This window comes from Prinia subflava, chromosome 1, assembly GCF_021018805.1.
Source record: "Prinia subflava isolate CZ2003 ecotype Zambia chromosome 1, Cam_Psub_1.2, whole genome shotgun sequence".
NCBI lineage: Eukaryota > Metazoa > Chordata > Aves > Passeriformes > Cisticolidae > Prinia > Prinia subflava.
Genome location: NC_086247.1, coordinates 91,402,816 through 91,418,488, shown reverse-complemented (window position 1 = coordinate 91,418,488; position 15,673 = coordinate 91,402,816). Strand labels below are relative to the sequence as shown.

General features: G+C 42.5%; 1 protein-coding gene across 8 annotated transcripts in view; it reads right to left on the bottom strand.

The window, feature by feature from the left end:
* RNF144B (ring finger protein 144B) overlaps nt 1-15,673 on the bottom strand; it is a 90,103-nt gene that overhangs the window by 36,887 nt on the left and 37,543 nt on the right. Inside the window, exon 1 of one of the 8 annotated variants that reach the window (XM_063403411.1) lies at nt 15,485-15,519. The exons of the other annotated variants lie outside the window; for them this stretch is intronic. The gene's annotated coding sequence lies outside the window, so the exon portion shown is untranslated. Of the gene's footprint in view, nt 1-15,484; nt 15,520-15,673 lie in introns of those variants that run through there. 8 annotated transcript variants of the gene reach the window in all.

Below are 15,673 nucleotides of genomic sequence, written 5' to 3'. Positions count from 1 at the left end.
GAGAACATTCACCTTGCTGGCACAAAGCACCTCAGTCAGGCTGCTTAACACCAAAGCAAAGGATAAAACCAAACAAACACAAAACAAAACTCACACAGATGGGGCATTATACATCTATCTATCTAGATATTTTTATATATATCTATCTCTCACTCTACCTTTTCAAATGAGTTTCGGATCCATATTCCTCCCACCCAAATGGGATCCTCCAGCCTTCATTACTCCCACACAGTTCCAGTGAGTGTCTCTACTCCCACTCTCTATTACAGTGGAGTGGCTTGGAAACTCCCCTAGGCAGTGCAAGACAAGAACAGATTCTCGCTTTCGAAGCAAGCACTTCAAACATTTAGTGTGCAATGTAGGTGGTGGGCACCAGGAATTCCACCTTCTCCACGAGCTGTCACTGAGATAGGGCTGGCACTCTATTGCAAGAGGGGTGGTGAAGGCATCTAAACCCAGGAAAGGGCTTCTGCTTGCATGTGCTACTTCACACACGGCTGGAACTTAAACAAATGAGTAAGAGCATTTCATGTGCAGCCCTCTTTTTTTGCATCACCTTAATGACGCCAGAAAGTAGCTTTTGCGCATCCCACTTCCTGGCATCCAGCTCTTCTCTTTATTTCATAGGCTCCTGAGGCATTTAACTGATGTTTGTGAACCAAGTGCACTAGCACTTCAACAGAGAGATGCTCACCAGAGCCATGTTTTCACGACACGTCACAGCAGTGCTTGGGGATGAAATTGCTCTTCTTTGATGAGCAGCAAATAGAACTGTCATGCCTGCATGTAATGCTTTCTGGCCTAAGCATTTCAAAACATTGCACCATAGTCATAAAAATTCTTAAGACCCTCATTCTTACACAGTGACACTGGAAAAGGAATTTAAGAGAATATCCTTGTGCTTAAGCTCAAACAATGCAAAGCCTATTTGCAGATTTTGCTCACCTCAGCACAGTGGGGTTTTCCACAGTATTTAAGGCACAAGAAAATCTATCCCCACCTCTAAGAAACTTGGCCCAACTTCCACAGACCTGCTTCTGAATAAACTTTGCTGATGGCAAGGCAACCTTCACGCATATTTTACAAGCAGAGACCTGATGGCCAACTGTGCACAGCTGCTTGCAGCAGCACCAAGAGTGCAGCTCTACTAATTCTGAAAAGCTGCATGAAGGCTTCATGAACATGAAACCAATCAAGGCCTATTGATGTGCCTGTCAGATCTGACATCTCATGAGGCAAACCAGAGACTTGAGCCCTTTGGTCCTCCTCTGCTGGCCTCCCCTGCAGTCCTGAGCACTGTCTGGGCAGGGCTGTCAGGTCACATTTTGCAGCACGTCCCTGCTGCCATTCTGTGGCTGCCAGAGTGGCCAACGCAGCTGCAGACTGTCAATGCATATGTGACATACTGACTTGCAGTGCCTGCTGAGTTCCTCCCTAGGGGAAGAATGATGGGGCTCATGCAGTTTGTGGAACCTTTTCCTGTGCCTCCCACCTCATAACCTTACTCACAGCTGAGCCCCATCCCCAGGCTTGTCCCCAAAGCCTCATGCCCTGTGTTCCCACAATCTGCAGGAAGATACTTTTTCTTCAAAAGCCACAAAATCACAATAAATCTGGGTCAGAGAACACTTACCCCTTTTTAATTTTTATGCTTGGCAATTTCCTAGCCTAGTCTGTCAGAGAAGCCGTCAGATTTGTACCTTGGAATGTCTTTCTTGTAAGCACAAACAGTTTTAACAGACATGAGCGTCATGGCCAAGATTCTTGCAACCAAATTCCTGACCACAAATACAAAGCAAACTCTCTTTTTATGGCTTGCCATCACTGTTCATAACATACACTATTCCCACATTATTGTTGTTGCTGTTCTGGGCCCTGCTACCATGATGCCCATCTCAATTTGCTGCATACAGCTGCAGAGCTGGAGCTCCAGCATGGCCAGAAGCCTTAGAAGGAAGCCTCCCTCTGAGTCAGGAACTGCAACAATCTTCTGTAATTACCGCAATAGGGTGGGGGGAAACCCTGAGTCACTGGAAATGCTACGGCAGATCAGGAACTACCTGTTATTAAACCTACATGCTAGACGTTATCTCAGTATTTAGGAGAACTGTAACATATTTACTCAGGCTGCTTTTCAATGGCAGCTGCATCTGTACAGGTGAGCTACTCACCCTCACTCTGCACTCACCTGAAATTTCTTCATTTACACAGTAAAAGGCAGCAATGCTAAAAGGACAGATGCACAAAAGAACAGGTAGGAATATTTCAAGATGTGGGAATGGATAAAAAGTCAGTTTTCTTCTTATAACTAAAAGGGTTATAACCCTGCATGCAGGCAGCATTAAGGCAGCTGTAGGAAGATTCAGGTGTATGATTGAGGTTTAGGGCTAGGAGCTAATTTTAGATGGCCTAAATCCAGCACTCAGTGTGACAGTGAAGAGCAGGCTGCTGATACACCACTCCGCACTAGTAGCAGCCTAATGCCACAGTGTGATGGCTGTAGGGACTCATTATGATATCCCATTGCCATTGATGATAACCCTTGTCCCTGAAGACTGACGGTTCAATTCAGTTTTGCTCCCTGTCCCTCCACACATTCGCTCTTCCCTCACACCAGGATGCCAGAGCACAGCTGAGGTTCTCCCTAAAATAGGCAGAGCACCCTGTGGAAATCTCCAGCAGACAGCACCAAGCAAGCCTGGCACAGCAGAGGATCCAGCCCCAGACAGCCCAGGTTGGCTCCTCTCACCACAGCCTCATTAACTGTATTGGAGTTCATCAAACAAAGCGAACAGGATCAGAGAACATGGAGACAGCTCCATGTCCTGCCTTCTCAGCCCTTGGAAGACTGTAGCTACCAGAAAGAGCGCTCCTTCCATGGTCCCTGAGAGGCCAGCTTGTCCACAAGCAGCTCTCCAGGTCAGGCTGGCACAGGCAAAGCCATCCTGTTAGCACTGAACACCTGCCTGTCAAAGGGAGAGCAGAGTCATGGCCTGCTCCTTTTCCCAGAGCAACCCAGCCCACTGGTCCTTGCCTCTGCCCACTAGAAATGGGACTTTTGCTACTGCTGCCAAGGGACACATGACAGGGGAAGAGCTCAGGGTTATGGAGAACAGTAGCCCCATTCAACAGCAGCTGGGCTCTGAAATCAGGTCTGAAAGCAGGGGAGATTCATTCTCATCATCATCAGATCAGATGGTGATAACAGCAGGGAAAGAAAGACATATCCTTCTCCATTTCCCAGCCTCTACTCCTGTTCTTCCCCAACACTTCAAAATGCATTGTCCTTTCTCAGTCTCTCCAACTATCTCCTCAACTTTATCAGCCTGGCAGAACTGACTTTTCCAGGTGCTGCAGGGAAGCTGTTGCTCTGAATTTTTATGGCTTTCACTTTGCTATGCTTATCTCACAGACGGTCATTACTTAATTACAGATTCATCAGTCCCCTTTACAGAGGATTAAAATTCCTATTGTAATTACCAGTGAGTTGCCAATAGGTTAGATTGAAAATAAAGCAGGTTGCGTGTATGTGTTGTGCAGGGGAAGAGGGAGTCACTGAGGAATGAGTTAGGAACAAAAAGTAAAAGCCCATTCTATATTTGGTGATATGAACAAAAGTGATCAGATATTAAAAAGAATGTAAAGTTTCTGAAAAACCATGGACACTCATACAAGTACAACACATTGTTAAACATTAAAACCTTCCCTTTCACGCTTACAAACACAAATGACCTGTTTAGGAAAGCATCCCAAACAAAGCAATGAATGTGTCACTGACACTCTAGTGCAGCACGTCAGCTCTGCAAAATACTCCACGGAACAGCAGCACAGGCTTCAGTGGGATGTCGTGGAATATGGAAAAACACTTCTTGAGGGCTTTCTAATCCAGAGAAATATACTGGTCTGAATCCTGTACCAGTGTGAATCATAGCAAGGAAGGGTCAAACTTGCCCTGGCATGCGTAAACACTCAGGAACTCTCAAGACCCACTTTTTTTTGTCTACTTCTATCAGCCTCATACACTCACACACACGCAGATCATACTCCTTTCACACTGCACAGGATTTCCAGGAAATTGGACATCTTTCCTGACATTGTATGCTGCTCACCTCATAAGAAGACTCATACTTCCCTAGCTGTGACCCTGATGGTGCTGATGCCACAGGAGAAGGCAGGACCAAAAGGCTGAACGAATGTGAGCGAGTTACTGAGGGTCAGCGCTGTGGGGGTGTAAAACTGCTCAGTCACCACAGCTTGCCAAGCACTCAGACCTGCAATGTCTCCATTTCATTCATCTGCCTGCAGAAATTTTTGCTTGGTCTCTGGGAGGTGACAAAGCTTCGTGCTTTCTTGAAGCACTGAAACATCTCAACATTACCCATAAGCAAGAAAATGTTAGAGTGTGCTCAAAGCAGAAAGGGCTGAGAAGGGTAAGTACAAGCAGAAACATTAACACAAAAGCATGGAGATTTTGAGTGAAAAACAGAAGAAAAGCACTGGAGGAAGGAATGCAGAACTTGTTGGCCTTCAGGGCCTCCTGACAGCAGAATGTCTGATGTCTAACCTTGAAAATTACTTCCTAAGAGCAAATATCTGCAGTGCCTGCTTCTAGACAGGTACTCACTGCAAATCCTGGCACTAGTGTCCCGAGGTGGAAACTACTAACTCCCTGGGATGGGGGTGAGAGAGCAGCTGGGTGGGTGTCTGGGAGACAGAAAAGGTCAAGCCACCCCAGCTACACAGAGGTATCAAAAATCGATACAACCTACTGCTGAAACTCTCCCTGTAAGCAGGAATTTTAAGGTGACATCCTTGTTACAGTCACACAAAGGCTCACTTGAGTCTGCCCAGCTGCCTCAAACCATGACTACTACCAAAGAACAGAAGTTACTTTGTATATTCGATAGAGAAAACAAGCCAGGCAGTCTCCTGAACCGCAACATCAGGACATTGTCAGTGTGCCTGCAACCAGCTCACTGTATTCGGCCAAAAAAAAAAGTGTCTGAATGTGATTTTCATCACTTAGAAACATCACATGGAATCATTAGAGCCTCCTGCACTGAAGCTGGAGGAGAATGAATGGAGTATGTTCAGCACCACAAGTTACGCTTTCATTTTTCACATGCTGCATCCAATTGCAAAAAACAGAGCTCTTGGACAAGCTACTTCAAGTCTTGTGTTTACAAACAATTCTGCTGAAGTTAGTCAAGCTGTATGCTTTTACCTGCAATTAGAGTTTAAAGGAAGCCAAGAAATGCACAAGTATGGGACACATTGCTCTAGGAAACATGAATGGAACAAAAACGGTCCTTAACGTATTTTTGCCTGTGGGCTGGCATGTGGGTGAGACCTGAGAGGGCCCTCTGCCCCAGTACACCCATAAACCAGCACCCAGGCATGTGGAACTTGCATAAACATGGTGAGATAGAAAACAGGTATAAGGATACATGTGGGGCTAACATCCAGCACAGCACTTCCCCCTTTTACAAAAAAAAAAAAATAGCATCAAAACACACTCACAGCATGTGTGCAACACTCCTATTTACTGTACCAGGTATTTACAAAACTCTCTTAGAGAAACATTTGCAAGCACTGCAAGTAATCCTTTCTCATGCCCTAGAGATTTTTCAAGTACTCCACCCATTATGAAATTACTTCAGTGCCATAGAAAAACCCGGTTTGATATTGTTCACTCAGGATTCTGTTGTTTCCTGTAACCAAGGTACCCTCCTTGAAAAAATAAAATAGAAAAAGAAAACTACCTGAAAAACATGAGTGTTCCAAACCAATGCTAAAAATCAGGCCCTTGGGGAAAAAGAGCAATTACAGAAAGATTTAAAAAATGTAACACAGTGGTATTAAGATAATGGGGTCAAATTACAAGATATAAACTGAGCTATGAAATTAGGGCTTATGAAGACAGCTGTCAGAAACCCACATTTCTATCAATTTCAGTGAAACACCATCATTACCAGTTTTGGTTACAAGTCCTTAGCTGTCCCAACTCCTCTCAAGATAACGTCATTCAAAATTCATTCCTAAGACAGCTTTTTTAAACTCAGCATCTCTGCTCAGAGAGTTAGTCCGGCTCAAGTGCACTAGAGCTTCTGTGGTCTAACAGACAGACCACTAACCCAGGATGCATTAGTTTCTCCTTATGATATGCACTGCCTACAGAGCTACCTATCCAGTCCATACAGCATTACTTATCAGGCAGTGATCCAGTTGGGCTATAAAACATATGATTAAAGCTGCAATTTAAAAAAGCCTTCATCTTCAAGAATGACATTTAATCATATGTTTAAGTGCTCCTGTGTATCAAAGTCTGAATGTTCTGCTTTATTGCAATGAGGTTATTAAGAAATTAAGCAAGTACTTAGACTTCCTGAAATCACGGTCTCAAAAAAAAAGCAACCAGATCCACAAATAGAAGGTCTCATTTTAAATCCATTTTTAATATATTCAGAATTACTGTATTATATCTGAGGCTTAAAACAGCAAGCATTTGATTACATGCATGTACGAGAAGAACCCATTTCTGGATTACCATAATATGCTACCAAGCTGAAGCATTAGAGAGAATAAAAGCATTTCAATATCTGTTATCTTTCAGTAAGGCTAAAGAAAAGTCAGATGTATAATATTTCATGACGGCTTTCTATGCTGTAAAATTTTTATTGTCAGAAAACTTGTTTAAAGGACAAGCACACTAAGTAAATATGCTGGTACATGAGAACACTCCAAAGGCAATTTCTCTCACTTGTTTTCATTGGAATGCCTGGGAAAAAAAATCCAAAACCTTGAGCTGCTGTTCAAGAAGCAGTAGCAATATGGAGTATTTTCATATCATGCTAGCAACCAAAAAATAAATATATCAAATACTTTTAAAGGAATGCAGTGAGTGGAAAGTCTCTTGCACAACCTGTCCTGCCCTCACCCTCCCCCAAAAAAAAGGTTAAAGGACTGACTATAGTAATTCAGTATTCATAGCATTCATTGAATATGATCCAGATTTTTGCCAGGCATTTTTATACCAGCACTTTGGGATATTTAAAACACACATTGAACAGCTTTGCAAATATCACACGCACCCAATCATTCCAAAACAATCTAATAAACCAAAACACCACTCGGACACACTTATATCTGTCTCCACAAGGCTTTGAGAGTACACTGGTTGGATAACTACTGTACTGAAATACCATGAGGTATGAATAACTTTGAAAATTTAGAACACCAGCTCTTCACAGCAACTTCTTGTGACCCTATATGTCAGTATCTCCAAAGGGAGGTGGGTTTTTTGCAAGATGACCATGAATATTAACTGAACATAGCAGAATAGATTTTGTTTTCCTGAAACAGTTGTGACTCTGTAACTGTGGGAATCCTTTATAGATTTCCTTGCAATACTGCTTGAGAACAGGCAAGAGGGGAAAAAAGTGGAGTTTTCCCCCTTCCACTCTTAAAAAGCAGGAGAGTCCAAGAACAGGGAATCTATCAGCTAATGGTGAAATAAATGCTGCTACTCACAGATTAAGGGAGCTAGGAAAAGCACTTTTGGATCACTTAAAGATAAAAAAGTGTCAACTAAAAGAGAAATAACTCAGCCTGTTACTAAACTGAAATGCATAATCAAAACATGTTATTTGACTCTTTCTAATACTGACAGGAGCGACTCAATGGCAACACTCATTGAATCCCTGAGAATGGGAGCAGTACATCCTGCCTGGGATGAGGTCAGACCATATTGCAGAAGCCACCACTTTCACTCAGTTCTGTGCTTGAAACTAGGCCATATCCAAGTTCTGGACACAGCACTATCAACACTGACAGGCTGGAAAGCCACAGCTTCCTGCATCACATCTACTGGGTGTGAGCCCTGGGCAGGCCTGGGGGTTTCAATCTCAGGTGACCCAGATGTACCAGGCTTACTGTGCCTGGGCAGTGGGATGGTGCTGGCCCCAGGCACAGGCTTACGGTGACACGTCTGGTCCTGCAGGAGGTCAACAGCAGGATTCCCCTAAGGTTTTATGTTCATCTTGGTCACAGCGCTCAGCAAAGTTGATCAGCACAAAATGCAGTGAAACAAAGTGCAGCCAGACATGAGAACTAGAGTGTTTTGGCATCAAACATTTCCAAATATTTCCAAAACATATTCAAACAACAAAATTATACCAAGTACTGGTTACTAGGTCTGAGATTAAAATCTAAAGCTTTTCTAAATAACATCCTCTGTTCTTAATGACACTATGCACCCTATGTTAATGCTAAGCTATAAGGAATTTCCACCCAAACTGGTTTGGTGCACTTTACTTTTAACATCCTGTTGACAGGCGGTAATATACCACTATTAAATAAAAACAAATTCTTCAAAATTACAAATTATAGATCTTTCTTTCAGACCACATGAAGGCTTTTGGTAACTGTGGCATTTACTAAGTAAAAGGAATTGAGCTTTTGGGAGGTCACATGGGTTGATAACTTGGCTAGCTGACTCTGCTGAGACTGGAATAGAAAGTCAGATGTAACAATTTGCCTTTGACACAGAAAAAAATGTTTATTTTTGTTAATCGGATAACAAAACCTTGGGATATGCTAAATCCCTGAGCTGGAATGTTTACAGTTTAGATAGGGTGTGTTCAGAAGACATTTGCAACATTGGCCTATTATAACATCAAGGATTTTTAGGAGATATTTGTAAACATGCATTGTTAAAGTGAAAGCAGTGGAAAACAGTGGAAAAGCAGTGGAAAACAGAGGGACCAGCTTCATGCGATTGCAGTTGCACTCTTCTTTTAACAAGAAGCTAATTGGGCTCTCGGGGTCCCCTGGCTGGAAACTGCCAAAGTTGTGCCTGGAGCAGGCAGTGTCCTGACTGCAAGGCAGGCAGGTCAAGGCAAATAGAGATGTGACACAAAGCCAGAACTCCAAAGGGCCAGCAAGAAACTTCTTGGCGTCAAGAGAAGCATGCAGAGTTTGCCAGAAGCTAAGGAACAACTCAACTGACAGGAACAATGAAACTGATCCTCCACTGAATTCTGCAAAATGCACTGAAAGCCATCTGCTGAAAAAAAAGACAAACATGTGTTTATTCTTAGAAGGGGTGATCTGAGAATTTTTCTTTCGGTGCTTGCAATAAGATGATACCTTTAACATCTCTGTCATTCTGTTTTGTCAAGCCACAGAAAGTGCAACCTTGCAAGAATATCATCCTACAGACTTTTTTCACTGCAAGCTTTGAAAAGCACTTTTAACCATTTTGGATTTATATCAACAGAAATAACAGAATAAGCTGATTTTCCTTCTATAGCAATTTTTGTGTGACTGCTCAGTAAACAAAACTAATACATATAATATTTTAATCTGCCCCTATCTAATCTTACAGTCAAATACACCACTCATTATTATACAGAAAATTTGTTATTCGAGGTAACCAAAATAAAACCAAAATCTGAGGATTAGACCTTGGGGAAGTCACTATCTCTAACATAAGACATTGCCATTAAGCAAACAACATGAACAGCTACAGATTATGCTGAAATTTGGCAAGAAACAATAGTAGAGGTTTAGACCCAGACATGAGGCTGTTTTGAAATTAAACACACTTACTAAAGTAACTATTACTACTGCTTTTCATGACTGGTAATTAATAATGATGGTGTACCCCTAAACCACTCCTCTGCCTGCTCCTCAATGAGTCCTTCCAAAAGCAACTGGGAACGAGGGAAGGACAAGTTCCCACTCTAGCCAGATCTGCAGAGGCAAAAATGAGAAGTAAACACCAGTAACAATCCCCTGACTGAGCATCTCTCTACTTGTACTCTCAGTATTCACATTTCATCACCCTCTTTCCCAGCCCACACGTAGGAAAAGGTAAGAGCCCAGCATGCTGGGAGAGAGATCCTGGGAGGAATTCTGCTGCAGGCAACTCCTTCCATATTGCCCACTGTTGCAGCATGGAGGAGCCCCATGTGCCCAGGCTTTGAATTTGGGGCACCTCTAACCTCTGATAGGTACATGCTACTGTACATGCTACTGAACAGAAGTTGCAAACTATGCTGGAATAGCAAAAATGCCTTCAACTACTATTAGTCTTACACTCCTGACTAACTTTAACAGCCATATATTTTTAAAAAAACCTGTATATTCCCATTTTTATAAATACTCATTTTTAACATATATTACCTATTTTGTTCTGCATTTTATTAACAGTGTAAGACAAATAAGACATTTTCTTAAACCTGAGTAAAGAAGCTGTTTGATGGATGACACTGTCTACCGCACAACACAAGGCTGTCTCATTGCTGCCCTGCCCTCTCCCACCCTATTTTCCACATCCCCCTTCTGTCTCTGTGCTTCAGGCTCCAAGCACTCACAAGAAGATTTTTGCCTGTACTGTGCCAAGCACTGGGAACACAGTTTCTCAGGGGCTTGATGCAACTACTTAGAAATCCAGATGTTAGTATAAGACTTGCAATAAAACAGAAGTGTCCATCAAATGCATTTAGAGGTTTGCATTCATCACTCCCTCACTTCAATTCCAAATTTCAACATTCACTACAGAAATAATTACAAGGGAGAACAGCAACTTGTAAACATACGAGATTTCAGCCTGAAGTGCCTCAGCATCTGGTAACAATTGGCTAGTGTCTACATGATCTTAGCCAAGCAGTCTAAGTCCTGACAATGGGAGTGTTTCCAAAGGAGTGTTTTTCAATGGACCTGTGCATTATGTGTGCAAAGATAAGCAACTGGGAGCTTATCTTTGAAAGAAGACGCACCACCTCCCAAACTCTCAGAAAAATGAGTAAGTAGAACTGAAAACTCATAGACTTGTTATATTATAGGCTGACAGTCTTACAGAAACCTTTCTAGAAACTTTCTGCCAGCTGGTCTTTTAATTACAACCGTGACAACTAATGCCCATAGGCAAAATAGGCATTTTGTCCTCATTGATGTGGAATTCTGAGAAACGACAAGAATCCTTGACTTTTTCTCTACTCTTCCCAAGTGTATGTTTCTTTAAATTTGTTGACCCATCCTCCCAAAATGTGATAAGCAAAGTTAACAAGGGGGCTGAAATTGCTCAAGCCATGCATACTGCTTGGGTATTTGCAACAAAAACATTGACCAATCCAAAAAATACATGTCCTTATAGTAGCCTTGTCTAAATCATGTACATGTATGCGTCTTCTGCTTCACTCCTGGCAAAGGGCACGATTGCCTTTCCCACAGATTTTCTGTGGAAACACAGAAGAATCCCCACCACTGAAACCATCAATGCAACTGTGGAGAGGTCAAGAGGGTGCAAGATTGCATCTTCTCTATTGTGCAAAATTTCAGCAAGCAAGTTATTGCTGGCCCCATGGATGTTATCTTAGCCCTAAAATGGGTAAATCCCATGGGGAAGAGCTCCAGTATCAGGGGTTGGCAGAACGCCCGCTGATGTGAAAAATGTTCCAGTGAGTGCAATGGTAAACAGCCCACAAGATCAGTCCATTTCCCCAATGACTACAGATTTGTAACCTTCTTTTTTTTGAAGGGGGGGAAAGACTGGCTTGTTTTTCTTCATCATCTTCCTACATCCATCAGAATGCTTCAAAAACTAATCACAGGCAGAACACATGAACTCCCCCATCTACTGCTCTGACATAACCAGAGCCAGCCTGCGTGGCGCTGCTTCTACTTAATTCTGGAATTTTCTTTGCATGCAAAGGATTAGCATAGATGCTAGTTGTCATGAAATGTGCTTTTCCTTCTATGTACATAGGGATTTAGAGCATGTAATTTTGAATTATTTGCAGCTATATATACACGTGCAAAGAAATCTCCCCTACACCACAGCAACATACAGTACATAAGAGTGTAAGCAGAGGTAGCTTCAAAGGAATCATTCCAGTCCCTGAAAACAGATCCAGCTCTTCTGTTCCAATGATTTTTCCTTTTTGCAAATATATAGAACACATAAATGTTTTCAGATCCGTAAGTTTCGTTGCTATCTGAAAATTCAACAATTTGTATAACCAAACATGAATATCATCAAAGCCTCTGTCAGACGTCCAGACAACATCCACTCCTTGAGTAATGACTCATGTCTTATACCTTCCATCCTCTCCTCATTTTTACAACAAAGCAAAGGCAGAAAACCTTGCAACAGACACAAATACTGACAGTCTCAATTAAAGGGCAGAAGCATGAGCATGACAGTAAAATGGTAATTTTTCCTTCTAGTAAAAAGTGATTCTGTATTCTGTCTCCTAACCAGCATCTAGACAAATGAGAGAAGTGGGTGCATAAGAACTAAATGGTTCAACAAGTCCAAGTGCAAAGTGCTGCACCTGGGGCAGGGTAGTCCCAGACATGGGTACAGAATGCGAGAAGAACTCATTGAGAGCTGCTCTGCCATAAAGGACTTGGATGCTCTCATGGATGAAAATTGGGACATAAGTCAACAGCATCAGTGCTTGCAGTCCAAAATGCCAACCACACCCTGGGCTGCATCAAAAGCAATGTAGGCAGGAGATCAAGGGAGGGGATTCTGCCTTCTACTCTAGTGAGACCACACCTGGAATTCTGAATCCAGCCCTGGGGTCCTCAGCACAGGAAGCACATGGCCCTGCTAGAGCATGTCTAGAAAAGGGCCATGACAACGATCAGAAGGCTGAAACAACTCTCCTCCAAAGACCAGCTGAGAGAGCTGGGATTGCTCTGCCTAGAGAAGGGAAGGCTCCAGGAACACATCAGTGTGGCATTCCAGTACCTAAAAGGGGGTCTATAAAACAAGGAAAAGTAATTTTTACACAGGCAGATAGTGACAGAACAAGTGAAACAGTTTTAAACTAGAAGATGGGAGATGTACATTAGGTGCCAGGAATAAATTCTTTCCTCAGAGGGGTAGTGAGACACTGGAACAGATTGCCTAGAGAAGCTGTGGATGTCTCATCCTTGGAAGGCCAGGTTGGATAGGACTATGAACAACCAGTTCTAGTGGAAGATGTCCCTGCCCATGGCAGGTAGGTTGGAACTAGATAGTCTTGAAGGCCCCTTCCAACCCAAGCCATTCCATGATTCTATGCTCTCTTGTATCTCCTTGCAACAGAAAGCACGTACAACAAGTATCCATGATGGCTGTGTCTACAACAAGCTCAGGAAACACACAGGAAGAAATTCCATGCAGGAACCATTTAGAAGAGACACAGAACGATTACTGAACACTATTTTCTTACTGATCAGCACAAAGTTATTTGGCACAAGCATCTCTGTAAATGTTTGTCCAAGACTAGGTAAATTTGCAGTGTACGATGGCCCTCAGACCCGTGCTTCTGTCAAGCGAGAGGGCTCATAGTCTAGCACTGGAGCTCAGCTATGCTTCAGCAGAAATACAGAATGCTGGAGGCAGAGCTTAATATCATTGCTGTCTTTCCCTTTGGATCTGTTCTTTCTTGTTTTGTTCAAAATTTCCCTTTGCAAACCAAAACAAGATTAGGTTTCAAATGGGATGAATGTAAGGGCAAAGAAGGCAATTTGTGAAGTGCATTATATTGGGCTCCACTTTAGCATGAGGAAGCCAGAGGAAGAGGAGGGAACTGTACTCAGCTCTGGGCAAGTACCAGAGGAAAAGCACAGCTCCACAATCGCTTTCAGCCTCACGAAGCTGAAGGCAATGTCTGCTTTAGGATATGCAAGGAGGTCTGATGGACTCAGTTCACAGCGACACTGGCAGCCTGCCACAGTATTTTGTTCGCATGTGCCTGAGATATCCATGGGCCCAGAGCTGTAATTATGGTCTCACATATCACATTACTACTAGCCCAGGAGATATTTGTGGATCTGATATGTACAACGTGTAGGCACTGTGAAGTTTCAGGCACATTCAAGAAAACCCCCCACTCCAGAAGAGAGACAGCAAGTCTGTAGCAGTTCTCTCGAGCTACATCAAAGCAACACACTCCACTGGGTCTCATCACTGAAAGGTCTGGACAGGGTGAACTGCAGGCACAGGGCTCAGGCTCACACCACAGATATTATCAGAGGCATACTAATGAGCTGCGAACCAGGTTAAGCATTAGTACTGTTTATTTCCCTATGGAGTGGCTTGCTGCTTCTCACAGTTGCCTTTTAAACTCACAGTAATAATATGGACACGTACATACTTTCCTCCACCAAGACAGAAAGGCCAGACAACCATGTCCACATCATTTATTTCTACAAAGCTTATGAAGCATTTAGAGAATAGAGTGCAATCCAAAGAACTTAGCTAGAGAGAAAAAACTCCATATTTGCTATTCATATTGCTAACTTTTGCCCCAAAGCCTACTATCACACAAACAGAATGACCAAAATGTCACATCTGTGGGAAAGAAACCCACGACCACCAGCAAGGTGCATGCACAATATACCTCAGCATGCAGAACAGAAAATACTCCAGGTTGCCAAATGCTAGTTCCACATGAAGCCTAGGGAGGTTTCTGTGTCCTTGTGTGAGCAGACAAGACTTTGTGTGAAATACCCCCATCAGACAGTAAGATGCTTGGGAGAAAAGGAGTCTGATTCTCATCATACTGGCTTGGCTCTGGAGTAGCTCTGGTTTATTTTGAAAAGTTACCTCTACTTTACTACAGCCTTAGGTACTCTGCAAACACACACTTCTTAATCCATAATCTAAAGCATTACTTTCAGCACCATAACTGCAGCCATGCCCCAATCAATGTGCAGTACTTGCTCCAAAATAGCTTACGTTCATTGATGGAAGGGTTTCAGCTACTTTCATGTTAAAGCAGAAACCCAGACACCCACTCACATTCAGGCACAGACAAGTCCTATAGAGGATAAGAATCAGGACAATACATTTGTTTTGAAAAATATAAGGACTGGATTTTGAAACTCCTGTTCCCGTTAATACTGGAATCCCAAACCCAGTGCCTGCCCTTAACCAAGACCACTTGCCCTTCAGGCTGAGGGCAGCCAAACGTATCAGATTGCTCTGCTTGCTCTCAGGCAGCTGGAAAGCTGCATGGGGGTATTTCAGTCACGGCCTGTATCCCTGCTAACATTTACCTCTTTAAAGCATTCAGTGTCTATTGACCAAGAGGATTCAAAGTCATCCTGCAATGCTTTCTTTACTATGGTAATTCTAAATATTTTACAACTTACAGTGCTCTCTTAAGGAAGACATTTGATATTGCTATATGCAATTAGGAAGCAGAGTGCTTTTGCATTACAGAAAATACAGAGCTTTAAAATAAACTAGATTGAAACATCTTCATTACTAAAGCTGCTTTGCACTGAGAAAGCCTTACGATGAGAAAGCAGTGCAAACATTCCAATAAATGCAGTTGTCTATTCTCAGTGTCAAAAATATTTTAAAAGCAAACGAGAAAACAAAAGTATGGTATATTTTGTATGTGCTTACATAAACCACATAACCCTAAACCCTAAGCAGATTAGAAGTGTACATTAACACGGATTAGAAGTTAACACTTACAATACAGATTTTTTCCTTCCTGATAGCAGCTCATGAGACTGTGGCAGAAGAAAATGCCTTTAAACCACGAGGAAGTATCAGCATTTTAAACTCAGGCTTCCTCCAGCTTAATCCGGTATTTTTTTCAGTGTGAAAGAAGTTCTTCTATTTAAACTAAGACATACTGACAAGTATGCCATTTTAGCAATT